This window comes from Schistocerca cancellata, chromosome 1 (genome assembly GCF_023864275.1).
Source record: "Schistocerca cancellata isolate TAMUIC-IGC-003103 chromosome 1, iqSchCanc2.1, whole genome shotgun sequence".
In the NCBI taxonomy this organism is placed as follows: Eukaryota; Metazoa; Arthropoda; class Insecta; order Orthoptera; family Acrididae; genus Schistocerca; species Schistocerca cancellata.
This window is the reverse complement of record NC_064626.1, coordinates 258991133-259004706: the sequence shown is the minus strand read 5'-3', so window position 1 is coordinate 259004706 and position 13574 is coordinate 258991133.

Sequence of the window (13574 nt, the reverse complement as noted above, 5' to 3'; positions counted from 1 at the left end):
CAACACTTTGCTGGGATTTCGAGCTTTTCAAATTACCCGCCAGCGTTTCTCCCGAAGAAACGTGCAGCGGAAGTGCAACCTCTTGCTTTCTCCTCTTAAAATCGCGAAAGCTATAATACTGTTTTCTCCATGCGGGAACTCCAACATGCACTCTCTTCTTCTCGCTCCTCCGCCCCAAGACCGGATAGTATCCACATCCAAATGTTGCTGCATTTATTAACCCATAGTCTGCGTTACCTCCTTTGCCTTTATAATCGAATTTGGACCGACAGTACTTTTCCCAGACGATGGCGGGAAGCTATCGTCGTTCCTGTTCCGAAACCTGGAAAGGACAAACATCTCCCCTCTAGCTATCGCCCCATTTCTCTCACGAGTAGTGTCTGTAAGGTTTTGGAGCGTATGGTGAATTACCGTTTAGCTTGGTGGCTGGAATCCCGCAGTCTTTTAACACCTGCCCAATGCGGTTTCCGAAAGCATCGCTCTGCAGTTGACCATCTTGTTGCTCTCTCCACTTATATCATGAACAATTTTCTCCGGAAACGCCAAACAGTAGCAATATTTTTTAATCTGGAGAGAGCATACGATACCTGTTCGAGGACAGGCATCCTCCGCACACTGTTCTCTTGGGGCTTTCGAGGTCGGTTGCCCCTTTTTCTTCACGAATTTATGGCAGAGCGCACATTTAGAGTGCGGGTGAACACCACTCTCTCCCGTACTTTCTCCCAAGAAAACGGGGTACCCCAGGGCTCCGTCCTGAGTGTTGTACTGTTTGCCATTGCCATAAATCCAATTATGGACTGTCTCCCTCCCGATGTCTCAGGCTCCCTCTTTGTGGACAATTTTGCGATCTACTACAGCTCTCAATGGACCAGCCTTCTTGAACGACGTCTTCAAGGATGTCTCGATCGCCTCCACTCTTGGAGCATCGAAACCGGCTTCCGTTTTTCTCCCAGTAAGACCGTTTGTGTTAAGTTTTGGCGACGTAAGGAGTTTCTTCTACCCTCCTTACATCTAGGACCTGTCAACCTTCCGTTTTCGAACGTCGCTAAATTCTTGGGTCTTATGTTTGACAGAAAACTGTGCTGGTCCTCCCACGTTTCCTATCTTTCGGCTCGCTGTCCGCGATCCCTCAACACCCTCCGTGTCCCGAATGGTACCTTCTGGGGAGCGGACCGAGTGGTCCTTCTCCGCCTTTATCGCGCCTTAGTGCGCTAGAAATTGGACTATGGAAGCATAGTTTACTCCTCTGCTCGGCCGTCTATTCTTCGGCCTCTCGACTCTATCCACCACCGTGGATTACGTTTAGTGTCTGAAGCTTTTTACACCATCCCTGTGGAAAGCCTTTATGCTGAGACTGCTGAACCTCCGCTGTCCAATCGGCGAGCTGTCCTTTTGAGTCGTTATCTTAGCCATCTGTCTTCCATGCCTGCTAATCCGGCCCATGACATTTTTTTCGACGCATCCTTGGATGTAGGGTATGCAGGCCGCCCTTCCTCCCTACTACCACCAGGCGTCCGCTTCCGTCAACTGCTCCATTCTCTTTCCTTCCGCTTTCCTAAAACCTTCTTGACAACCTGAGGTACACCACCGCCTTGGCTCCGTCCCCGGATCTGCCTGCTCCGTGACCTTTGTCAGTTTCCCAAGGATGGTACCCCTTTACTTGTTTATCGTCGGGCATTTGCAGCTCTATGTGCACAAATGAAGGAAGCCACATTTATTTACACTGATGGCTCGAAAACATCGTTAGGTGTAGGGAGTGCCTATATTGTTGGCGACACCCCAAATCGATTTCGGCTTCACGACCAGTGTTTGGTTTATACTGTGGAGCTTCACGCTGTTCTCCAGGCTATCCAATACATCGACCGCCATCAACGGATACAGTGTTATCTGTTCAGATTCTCTCAGCTCTCTCCTCAGTCTCCAAGCTCTCTACCCTGTCCACCCTCAGGTCCACCAGATTCAGGACTGCCTGCGCTTGATCCATTTGGGGGGCATCTCGGTGGCATTCCTCTGGCTCCCAGGACACGTTGGTATCTGTGGAAATGAGGCGGCCGATATAGCGGCCAAGGCTGCAGTCTCTCTTCTTCGGCTAGCTATTCGATCGATTCCCTTCGCCGATCTACGGAGCGTTTTATGTCGTCGTGTTGTTCTTTTATGGCACGCACATTGGTCGACACTTCCCCGTAATAAATTTGCGGGACGTGTAAGCTCTTCCCTGTGCTTGGACCACTTCCTCCTGAACGCTTCGTGTGGAGGAGGTAATTTTAACTAGACTCCGGATAGAGCACTGTCTTTTTAGCCCTCGACATCTTTTAAGCGGCGATCCTCCCCCACTCTGTCCCCACTGCTCTCAGCTGTGGACGGTAAGACACCTTTTAATTGAGTGCCCCTATTTTACTCCGTTACGCGCCCGTCTACAGCTGTCGCCTGATATATCGTCCATTTTAGCAGATGACACGCGCTCGGCCGATCGCGTTCTCGAGTTTATTAGTGCCAGTGAGATGACGTCAGTCATTTGAAGCTCTCTTTGGGGACAACCAACCCATTTTTGTAGTGGATTTTTAAGTTTTCTTTCTGCTTTTAGTTTCTCCAATTTTTTGAGTTTCGTTCCCATTGCTACTGGTTTCCATTTTCGTTTTTTACCGTTTCCTAAGTCACAGACCGGGCGATAATGACCATAGCAGTTTTGCGCCCCAAAAATAAAACAAAAAAAAGTCCAGCATTTGCCTTGCAGCCAGGGGATACCTCCCAAAAATCTTGGTCAGAACCAGGAGATGGGTACATAGTTTTAATTCTGATTTGGAAAAATGTGCCTCAGACGAAAAATACGAAAGCCTGTATTACGTAAAGAGTTAGTGGTCTACGAGTGCGTAAAATAAAATGGGCGACTTGTTCGAGTAAGTTATACTAGATGATATTCCTCGCGGTTTCGTGCGTTACAGTACACTAAGCTCACTCATCTTTATCTAATATAAAACTTTTCTTCCACGATGTAATTGCATCATCTAGAATAAGTATTAACATACTTGTTCCATAAATTTTTCTTTGCTGTAGGCCATACGAGTTCAACTGCGTTTTAATCTTGGTTCAAATGGCTCTGAGCACTATGGGACTTAACCTCTGAGGTCATCAGTCCCCTAGAACTTAGAACTACTTAAACCTAACTAACCTAAGGACATCACACACACCCATGTCCGAGGCAGGATTCGAACCTGCGACCGTAGCAGTCCCGCGGTTCCGGACTGCAGCGCCAGAACCGCTAGACCACCGCGGCCGGCTTAATCTTGGTGTCAAGAAAGTAATATAAGCACTGGATATCCACATTACCTGAGATCAGCAATTTTAGATGTCTTTCATGTGACGTTTTTGGTAAGTTCTGCGATCTGTCTACTAGCATGAAATGGAATACCTCTTTCTGAAAGCCAGTTAAGCATTTCCTTTTTCTGAGAAGAAGGGGCTGAACATGGCTTAGATTTACTATTAAGTTACAAAGCATTGTCAGTCACTAACGTCGAGTTTAGTGGGAGGTTGGGGATTAATTTGTTACTGAGCCATTTCTAGAAGTTTCCAAAATTTATATTACTGTGATAATCAGAAGATTTCGTCCCAGACTTAAATATTAATAATGAATTTGGCACGAATACGTTGTAGCCACCAGCTCAATGATAGCTCGGTTTCCTTTTGAAACTACTACAAGTAAGCCATTGTCTTTGTCATCATAGAACGAAGAGCTCTTTGTGACAAATTAACGGACGTCTGAAACACGGTCAGTGTCATATCAATGTTCTCATCTTCCTTTATTCATTCCGCTTATAATAATACTAAACTGGCTTCAAATGTACTGAGCTAATAAGTACTATCGTAAATACCCTTTACTATTAATACCGATGTTGCTATTATTATTGTTGTTGTTATTAGTATCTATTATTATTATTGTTATCAGTGTTGATGTTATTATTATTTGTTATTATTACTGTAAAAGTTTTTTAATATGTTTGCTATGTGTTGTGCCTGGTCAGATGTAAGAGAGGGGTTAAGCTCCTAATTTGTTAAGGCAAAATGAGTAATAAATAAGAAAGTAAATAAGTAACCATTCGCTGATGTAACTGACTGGATTTTGGGAAAGCTGAGTACTTGCAAACTAGTACTAGTTGTTTTTACGTGCATTTATTGTAAATTATATGTTTCAGACCCTGCCCATCATAACATTTCAATTTCATAGCAAAAATTACTGACAGGTTGTTCCTTGTATTATGTATGTATGAAACTGGGGACCTAGAAACGATGGAGAGGCTTAGACCCACTGTAGCCCTCAGTGGTCCAAAAACTCCTCAACAGGCCACAGCAGTCCACCCACCCCACCGCTGCCCCACACCGAACCCAGGGTTTTTGTGCGGTTCGGCCCGCGTTGGACCCCCCGGGAACGTCTCATACCATACAAGTGTAACAACAAATTTTTGCATGGTAGAGTAATTATGGTATATGCGTACGTGGAAACAGTGTTTGCACAGCAATCGTCGACACATTGTAACTGGGGCAGAATAAGGGGAACGAGCCCGCATTCGCCGAAGTAGACGGAAAAACACCTTAAAAACCATCCACTGGTTGGCCAGCACGCAAGACCGCTGGACGGATTCCCACTCGGGAAGCAGTACGTTAGATCGGGCGGCTAGCCATGCGAGCTAGCTCGTTCCTTACTCGTACATTCAAGAACCAAAAGGTGTTACATTTAATGCAAGCTTGGAGAAAGTAAATTCTAGTCCACCTCACGACCAACATTCACATTCTCCAAGTTTAAATCATATTTAACATTTTAGTTCGTGAATGTACGCATAAGGAACAAGCTCTCAAAGTTATTTTCACTATGAAATGGAATATGATCATGCACAGACCACGAAACATATCATTTGGAATAAATGCATCAAAAAATCGACTGGTTCCTGTTTATGTGCGACAACTCAGCTTTTCTAAAATCCAGTCGATTATATTCATAATAATAGCCATATGCCTCTACTGGCAGTTTCAGGCCGACATACGTAAACTCATTTACTAGTTCTTGCAAAAAAATTATCCCCCTCCCCCGGCCATCAAGTCTAGAAACACTGTTCTCACTGTTCGTCGTTCTCCATTACTTTATGAAAACAGATATATCACTACAGTTAACGAATTCGTTAATTTCACTTATCATCGTCTCCTTATAATGTTTCTTATTCGACGTTATAAATTCCTCTGATTTCTGAGCGATCCTAAACCCCCCGTTCTTTATGTGTTTCAGACTGGTTACTAGTATACATGTAGCTCCAGAAAACACCAGTCTGGACACTTGCCGAATTAATTCTTTGGTTTGAGTCAGCTGCTTTCTTCGTGACTGAGTAGGTTGTAACCAATTTCACGACATTCCCTACCTAAAATTTTCGTTCCAGAAATTTTTGCTTCATCATTGAGTACAACACTGAATCACTAAACAAAGTACACACAATGGACGTTGCTTTCTGTAAAGTGTGAAACAGGTTTCTTGAACAGTATAGTGGTCACTACAGACCTAAGCGCATGGACTTACTTGCTTACGCTGACGTCATACTACATCTCACTGTTTATACATTTGTTGTTTGGGAAATCAAAGTTTTTAAGCGCGTTTCTTCCACAGCCGTCTAGGACACTTTTATGTGGGGCTTATATTCGTAATACTACTTCATTTTTGTGTATATGCTTTGACACGTTACCAGGCTATTCATTATGTAAGTAGGCTGTTTAAGTTTTCTTATTGGCAACGTTACGTAGCGCTCTATATGAAAATCACTGGCTGTGCTGTGTGCAGTCTGTGGCTAGCTTGCATTGTTGTCTGCCATTGTAGTGTTGGGCAGCGGCAGCTGGATGTGAACAGCGCGTAGCGTTGCGCAGTTGGAGGTGAGCCGCCGGCAGTGGTGGATGTGGGGAGAGAGATGGCGAAGTTTTGAAATTTGTCATGAACTGCTATATATATTATGACTATTAAGGTAAATACATTGTTTGTTCTCTATTAATATCTTTCATTTGCTAACTATCCCTATCAGTAGTTAGTGCCTTCCGTAGTTTGAATTTTTTATTTAGCTGGCGGTAGTGGCGCTCGCTGTATTGCAGTAGTTCGAGTAACGAAGATTTTTGTGAGGTAAGTGATTTCTGAAAGGTAAAGTTTAATGTTACTCAGGGTCATTCTTTTGCAGGGATCTTTGATAGTCAGATTGCGTTGCGCTAAAAATATTGTGTGTCAGATTAAGCACAGTCTTGTATAATTGTTCAAAGGGGACGTTTCATATGTCGACCCTTAGCCAAGGATATCTCACTGGAATCTTCTGATTTTTTCTTGTAGTTTGTGTATTTAGTATAGCTTTTGTTTATTACTAGCGCGTAATTATAGAGAGAATTTCCTTGGTAGTTGTGGTTTTTCATTGTTGCACAGTAAAACAGTTGTGGCATGCATGTAGATTTGCACCAAGTTTTTCGCAGCTTCAATTAACTAGATATTATTTTCAGTGCTATGTTAATGTGTTCTCTTACTTTTGCTCTTCAAATTGTGTTTTTCTGTGTTATCGTGTGAAATATTGTCACAATAATGGCGTGTGAAAAACGTAACACTAGGCTCCAAAGTAAACTGAGAAATAATAGTGACGACGAGCGTAGCTTATCAGCACCACTGTGTAGTGAATTAACAGACATTCCAAGTAGTAATTTGGTAATTGTGCATAGGGAAATGGAGCGGGCGGCAAATAATGGTGTAGACAGCGAAACAGGTTGTGAACAGGGAAGCATTATCGATCGATCGGTCGGCAACAGCTCGCCTCAGGAATCCGAAATGACAGGACACAATTTTACAAATACTGTAGATTCAGGTTTTGCGTCCTCATCGTTTTCTCAAATAAGTCAAGACACATTTTCAGCTTGTCAAAATGTGAATGTTGCCGGTGCAAATGCACTGCCGAAAAGCGTAGAGGAACAGATTCCAGACACTAATGCATTGTTATTACAACTAATGCAACAAATGGAACAAAATAAGAGACAAACACAGCAAAAGCTTCAAATGTTAGACACAATGGAACAAAATCAGGGACAAACACAGCAACAGTTAGACACAATGGAACAAAATCTTCAAAAGCTAGACACAATGCTTGAACAAACACGTGAAGATTTAACTACTGAGTTACATAACATTGAATCGAAATGTCAAAAAGTCTGTAATGACGTAAAAACACAAATTTGTGAGCATTTCCAACCTATTTTTTCGCGTCATGAAAATGCATTACAGAATCACGAAGCAGCCATAAAAGAACTGCAAACTATTGTTCATGAAAATCATGAGATCTTGCAAGCTAAAATGGACTCAGTTGCATCTACCGATTCAGTTACGCAACTTGCAAAAACTCAGGAAAACTTAAAGGACACAGTAGATACTCTGAAAATTGGTTCAGAAAGACACATGGAGGAAATTAGTTCATTATCAGAGAAAGTAGCCGAACTTTCGGATCAGGTCACTAACTTATCTACGAATGTAGATGATAATCTGAATGACACAAAACCGGTAGTGTTTAATGACACAGAAGAGTGCGAACAAATTAGGAAACTGAAACAAAATCTGAATCAAATTAATACGCAACACCAAAGAGAAATCCGGGAAGTACAAGATCAGCTGACACAGGTAATACAAGAATTACGTATTTCAGAGGACACTCGCGCTCCAATACGGGATGAGGGTCATATAAATACGGAACAGCCACAAAATAATAACACAGGGCATTTCGGAAGTTATGAAAGAAATTGGCAATGTGCACCGAATTTTGAGATGGAACCGCCGACACGACGTAACAATGACCGACATGCTACTCGCCGACACGATGATTTTGACTATAAGCTGTTCATTACTACACGTAAATTCAAAACGTTTGAGAATTCTGCCAACGACATTCATCCACAAGCGTGGCACCATCAATTCTCTCATTGTTTTCCTCCCAACTGGTCATTGGAGCACAGGTTAGAATTTATGTGTGGCTACTTGGAGAATGAACCAGCTGTAAGAATGCGATCGGTCATTCACGATTGTCACAGTGAAGGAGAATTTTACCATGCGTTCCTCTCAGCATATTGGTCACAAGCTACACAAGACCGAGTAAAACATAGCATCATGATGATGAAACACTTTGAACAATCTGAATTTTCCAGTCTTGTCAAATATTTTGAAGACATGTTGCACAAGAATCAGTACCTGTCAAACCCATACAGCCCCTCAGAACTCATCCGCATTTGCTTAATCAACTTACCTGAACATTTACGGCATATTATTTTGGCAGTACGTTGCAAAGACGACATTGAAGCTTTTCAGGGACTCTTACAAGAATTAGAATTTGACACAGACAGTTGCGGGATGCGAAAACAGGAAAACAATCACTACAGGTCACATCCGTCACAATTCCGTGACGACAGAAACAATAAATGGCCACGACAAGCCTATTCTTACAACGTAAATCGTGACCAAAACAGACACCACCCGTATGACAACCACTGGCAGAGTAATAGTTACAGAGAAAGATCGCATTTCCATAGTAATGAATATGACAGAGACAATCATAGAAACAGACAATTTGGCAACCAGAACTATTGTTATCACGGGAGACAGAATAACGTCAGACGCAATGGTCCAGCACGCAGTTACGACTCAGGGAGAAATTCTCCACCACGTGACCGACAAGAAAGAAACTATGGAATCTACCAACATGACGACAGACGATATGATCGTAACGACAGACCTGAATTGCATCAGAACTGGCGGGTTTCTAACAGAGCAGAGCACTCTCGACAACGTGAATTTGTAGAAGTTAGGTCTCCTAATCCCAATAACGACGCGCGCCAACAAAGAGACAATAGGCAATGACTCACACCGCTGGCAGCCACAAAACGTACTTATGAAACTGACGACGCAGCTGCCGTAGCTAGCAATTACGTAAAAATGGAAGACATTAGGGACATCTTACTCCAGGAACACGACGTAAAACATAACAACATTGCATATCCTGTGATTCACATTACTGTAAATGACGTAAAATTTACGGCAGTACTTTACTCTCGCAGTCCCGTTTCAGTAATTAGTGAAACAGCTTTTAGCAAATGCAACAAATCGAACGATTGCCCCACACTTCCCTTACGTAAGATTAAATTACAAAGTGCAATCTTTGGAAAAAGTGTAGATGTACGCCAACAAACCAACTTAGAATTCTTTTGTCAAAGCCACAGCTTCTCAATGAACTTTCTTATTGTTCCATTATTGTCGACGGAAATTATACTGGGAGTAGACTTTTTGAATGAATACAAAGCAATCTTAAGCTTTCACGATGCTGAAATAAGTTTAGAGAAAGAAGGTAAGTCAATAGCTTTGAAATTTGAAGACTGGCTCTCAAACCATGACGAGGAAATTAATCGGCTTTACCTTCTGTTAGACAACAGTTCGGAATTTTCTACGGAACTAGACACTAACAATCACTCTGCAAGTACTGACAGGGATGACATCGGCGGCATATTTGAAATTAATGAGTTAATTCAGAATAAAATTGAAACAATTGAGAATTGTAATAACACTGATAGGCAGGACCTTTTTGAGATTTTACAAGCACATTCCACAGTTTTTACTCACAAAACAGGAAGAATCAAGGGATTTCAATACCAATTTCGTGTTCGTGAGCATACTAAATTTTGTATTAGCCATACGTAATTCCGGCGCATTATAGGGACCGTGTTAGAACAGAAACACAATCTATGCTTAATGAGGGCATTATTGAGCCTGCAGTAAGCTCATACAACAACCCATTACATGTTGTTGAGAAGAAAAATGGATCGATCAGGCTTGTTTTAGATTCGAGACAAATCAATACTATCATCATTCCTGAAACAGACAGGCCGCAGACGATGGAAGAACTTCTTCAAAATTTTAATGGTGTAAAAGTGTTGTCTTCCATTGATCTCAGATCCAGCTTTTATCAGATCGAACTTCATCCAGAATGTAGAAAATACACAGCTTTCCTTTGTTTCGGAAACTTCCTTTTGGTTTGAACATTTCTTCGGCAGCATTCATTCGTGGGTTAAATTCCATATTACCTGAGTTCTTAAAACGTCACATCACCTTATATGTGGACGATATTCTGATAGCAGAAGCTTCATGGGAACAACACAATCGCATCCTCAACAGTTTGTTACGTATTTTTGCAGAATCTGGAATTACAGTTAACTTGGAAAAGTCTGAATTCGGTAGGTCAAAGGTGAGGTTTTTGGGACATATTATTTCTTCTGAAGGCATTCAGCCGGATCCTGAAAAGTTAGAAGCAATCAGAGCCATTCCAGTTCCATCCACAAAAAGACAAGTCCGCAGTTTTCTAGGTCTCGTAAATTTTTACCGTCGTTTTCTGAATATGCAAATTCTAGTTACACCAAAACTTTGTTCTCTCACTGGAAAAAATACTGTTTGGAACTGGGACGAACAAGCACAGTTGGAATTCAATTCTTTGAAAGAATCGCTACTTAACGCGCCAATACTAGCTCATCCAGATCTGTCACAAGATTTCTGCCTTAGCACGGATTCTTCTAAAGTCGGTCTTGGTGCTCATTTATTTCAAGAAGCCACAGAAAATGACACTACTGTTCAGAAAACCATTGCTTTTGCTAGCCGAGTGCTAACAAAATCTGAAAAAAATTATTCCGTTACTGAATTAGAAGCTTTAGCTATCGTTTGGGCATTTAACAAATTCCGTTTCTTTCTTTCTGGTAAGCACGTAAAAGTATACAGTGATCATCGTGCATTACAATTTCTTATGTCTTCAAAATTAAATCATGATAGGTTGAAACGTTGGGCATTGTTTCTGCAAGAATTCCGCTTCACAGTAGTCTACATTCCCGGCAAGGAGAACATTGTTGCGGACGCGCTGTCACGCGCACCGGCTGGGCTTGAGAAAAGTAAACCAGAAGGCAACCTCGAGAAAAATTTCAGTATTCTTTACATTCAGAAAGTCGCCTTTGGAAACTTCATCACCACATCTTTAAAGGACATTGCTCATGAACAAGATAAAGATCCGATTTGGAAAGACATCAAAAGTAAATGGCCTGAAAAGACACACACTCAGATACGGCATTATTACCTGGTTAGAAACAACATACTCTTCAAACGCTGCACTGTTGATGACAAGCTATTGGTACTTTGCATTCCAGACGATTTTGTTAATAAGCTCATTTGGTACATTCATTTCAGCTACGCACATTTTGGCCCACGAAAATGTTATCATGTTCTTCGAACGACTTGTTATTTTAACAATATGGAAAAGCGAATTCGAAGAGTCTTGTCTATTTGTAAACTTTGTCAAAAGGCGAAACCATCTACTATCTCACATCGTGCTCCGTTGTTTCCAATTATTCCTTCTAAATTAAAAGAATTTGCTGCTGTTGATCTCTTGGGACCACTTGTCAGAACATCTAATGGATTTTCGTACGTTCTAGTCGCTGTTGAACTTACTTCAAAATTTGTTTCTTTCACTCCGTTATGTAAAGCCACTGGACGGGCTGTATCCAACGCCTTTGTTAAAAATTTCTTACGTGAAGTTGGACACGTTAGTAAAGTCATTTCAGATAACGGACCGCAATTCAGATCTGCTGTTTGGTCACGCATGCTTCGGAATCATAAAATCAAACCTGTTTTTATTTCATTGTATTCACCACATTGTAACCCATCTGAACGGATTATGAAAGAAATCAATAAGCTTTGCAGACTTTATTGTCACAGAAAGCATCAGCATTGGGACAGATATTTACACTTATTTCAAAATGTGCTGAATGAAATGCCTCATGATTCCACTGCTTTACCACCTACTCTTGTACTGAAGAATGTAGAACCTCCGAACAGAATCAGAGAGCTTGTACCTTTCCCGAATACACGTAAACTTCGACACAAAGACATAATTGATTTGGCTCTTAAAAATATAAAATCTGCAGCAGACAAAAGGAGAAAACTACACGGTAAAGCAAATGCAAAGAAATTATGTATTGGTCAGAAAGTTCTCATTAAAGCTTATTCATTGTCACATAAGAAGAAACACTTGAGTCACAAATTCTTTCTAGTTTACAATGGACCTTACAGAACCCGACGTATACCACATGATAATTGCGTTGAAGTTGAAACTCTGCGTACTAGGAAGAGTAAAGGTTTACACCACATTTCACATGTAAAACCATTTATTGACAGATAATCTGCTTTTTAACTTAGTCTTTGCAATTTTCACTTCACGCTACTTGTACAATTTGTCACACTTAGAAACTGTTACCATGCAACAATGTTTGAAGTTAAATATCCAGTCAAGAACCAAGAGAACTTATTTAAACAGAAATTACGAATGCATTGTTATTGCGAACAAACGACACAGAGTTATTGTGTGTGTACATTCTTGCTTGTTAGTTGCACGATTACGTAACGACTATAAGGCTCACATACTTAGAACATATACTGGTACTGCTAATGAGATTCTAATGCAACATTTTGGTTAACTTGAAAATACATTCTGGATTTAAGGTACTTTCTGTGAGATACCAGATGAGACAGTGGTTAGTTTATGTGACAGCTACACGATTTTATCACGACACTACTAATGAGTGACAATTTACAATGTTGCTTTTGCGGTGCTTTTGTTTCATATCTGCACAGTTTTTCTTTATTATTCTGGAAAGTAAAACATGTTTTAGTAGTAACTCTTGTGGTATAGCTACAATGAGACAGCCTTTTCCATAGCACAACAATACGTTACAGCACAGTAATTTCTTCATCACAACAATAAGCGTAATAACTAAGATATCTATACGCAAAGCATTTCACTTTTGTTTATCATGAGGTAAGTACATTGACGTCTGCAGAACATAGCTTTCGGAGGACAATAACTACGACACTTCCACAGAGATTATCTTACAGCAAAACGCACATTTAGCGCTACAGGACACGTATTTGAGTGATTAATTTTGTACTTAAATCATTTATTTTTAAAGATATTTGAAGTACAATGATACAAAGGTTTTCCGTAATACATTTCATTCCATTCTTGTAATCTGTAACACCTGAGGGTATAATTACATTAATCCTCAGGGGGGTACACGCTTACATTATGTACCATGTGTTTGGCAAGCACAAGGAGCCCTAGCTAATATGGTATTTGCTTACACAACTTTACACATCGGTACCATATTTCTTCAACACAGAATTACACAGCCACCTGATTATTTAACAGAGAAACAAACATTTTTTTACTACATCAGTGACACATGTTTAAACAATTACACAGTTGGATAACTTCACACTTATGAAACTGTATTTTGTCTGTACTGTGTGAACTGTTCATATTTTTTCGGAACCACTGTGATACTATGAGAGCTTTGAATGATGTATTTGGGATGGGATCATGATTTTTAAAGTACGTTTGAGGTAGATGACACTATTGAAATGAGCAGAGAATTTTCTTTTGGTTTTGAAATTATTGCTGAAAGCTACGACGTTTTTGAGATTTGACTGAGGTGTTTTGATG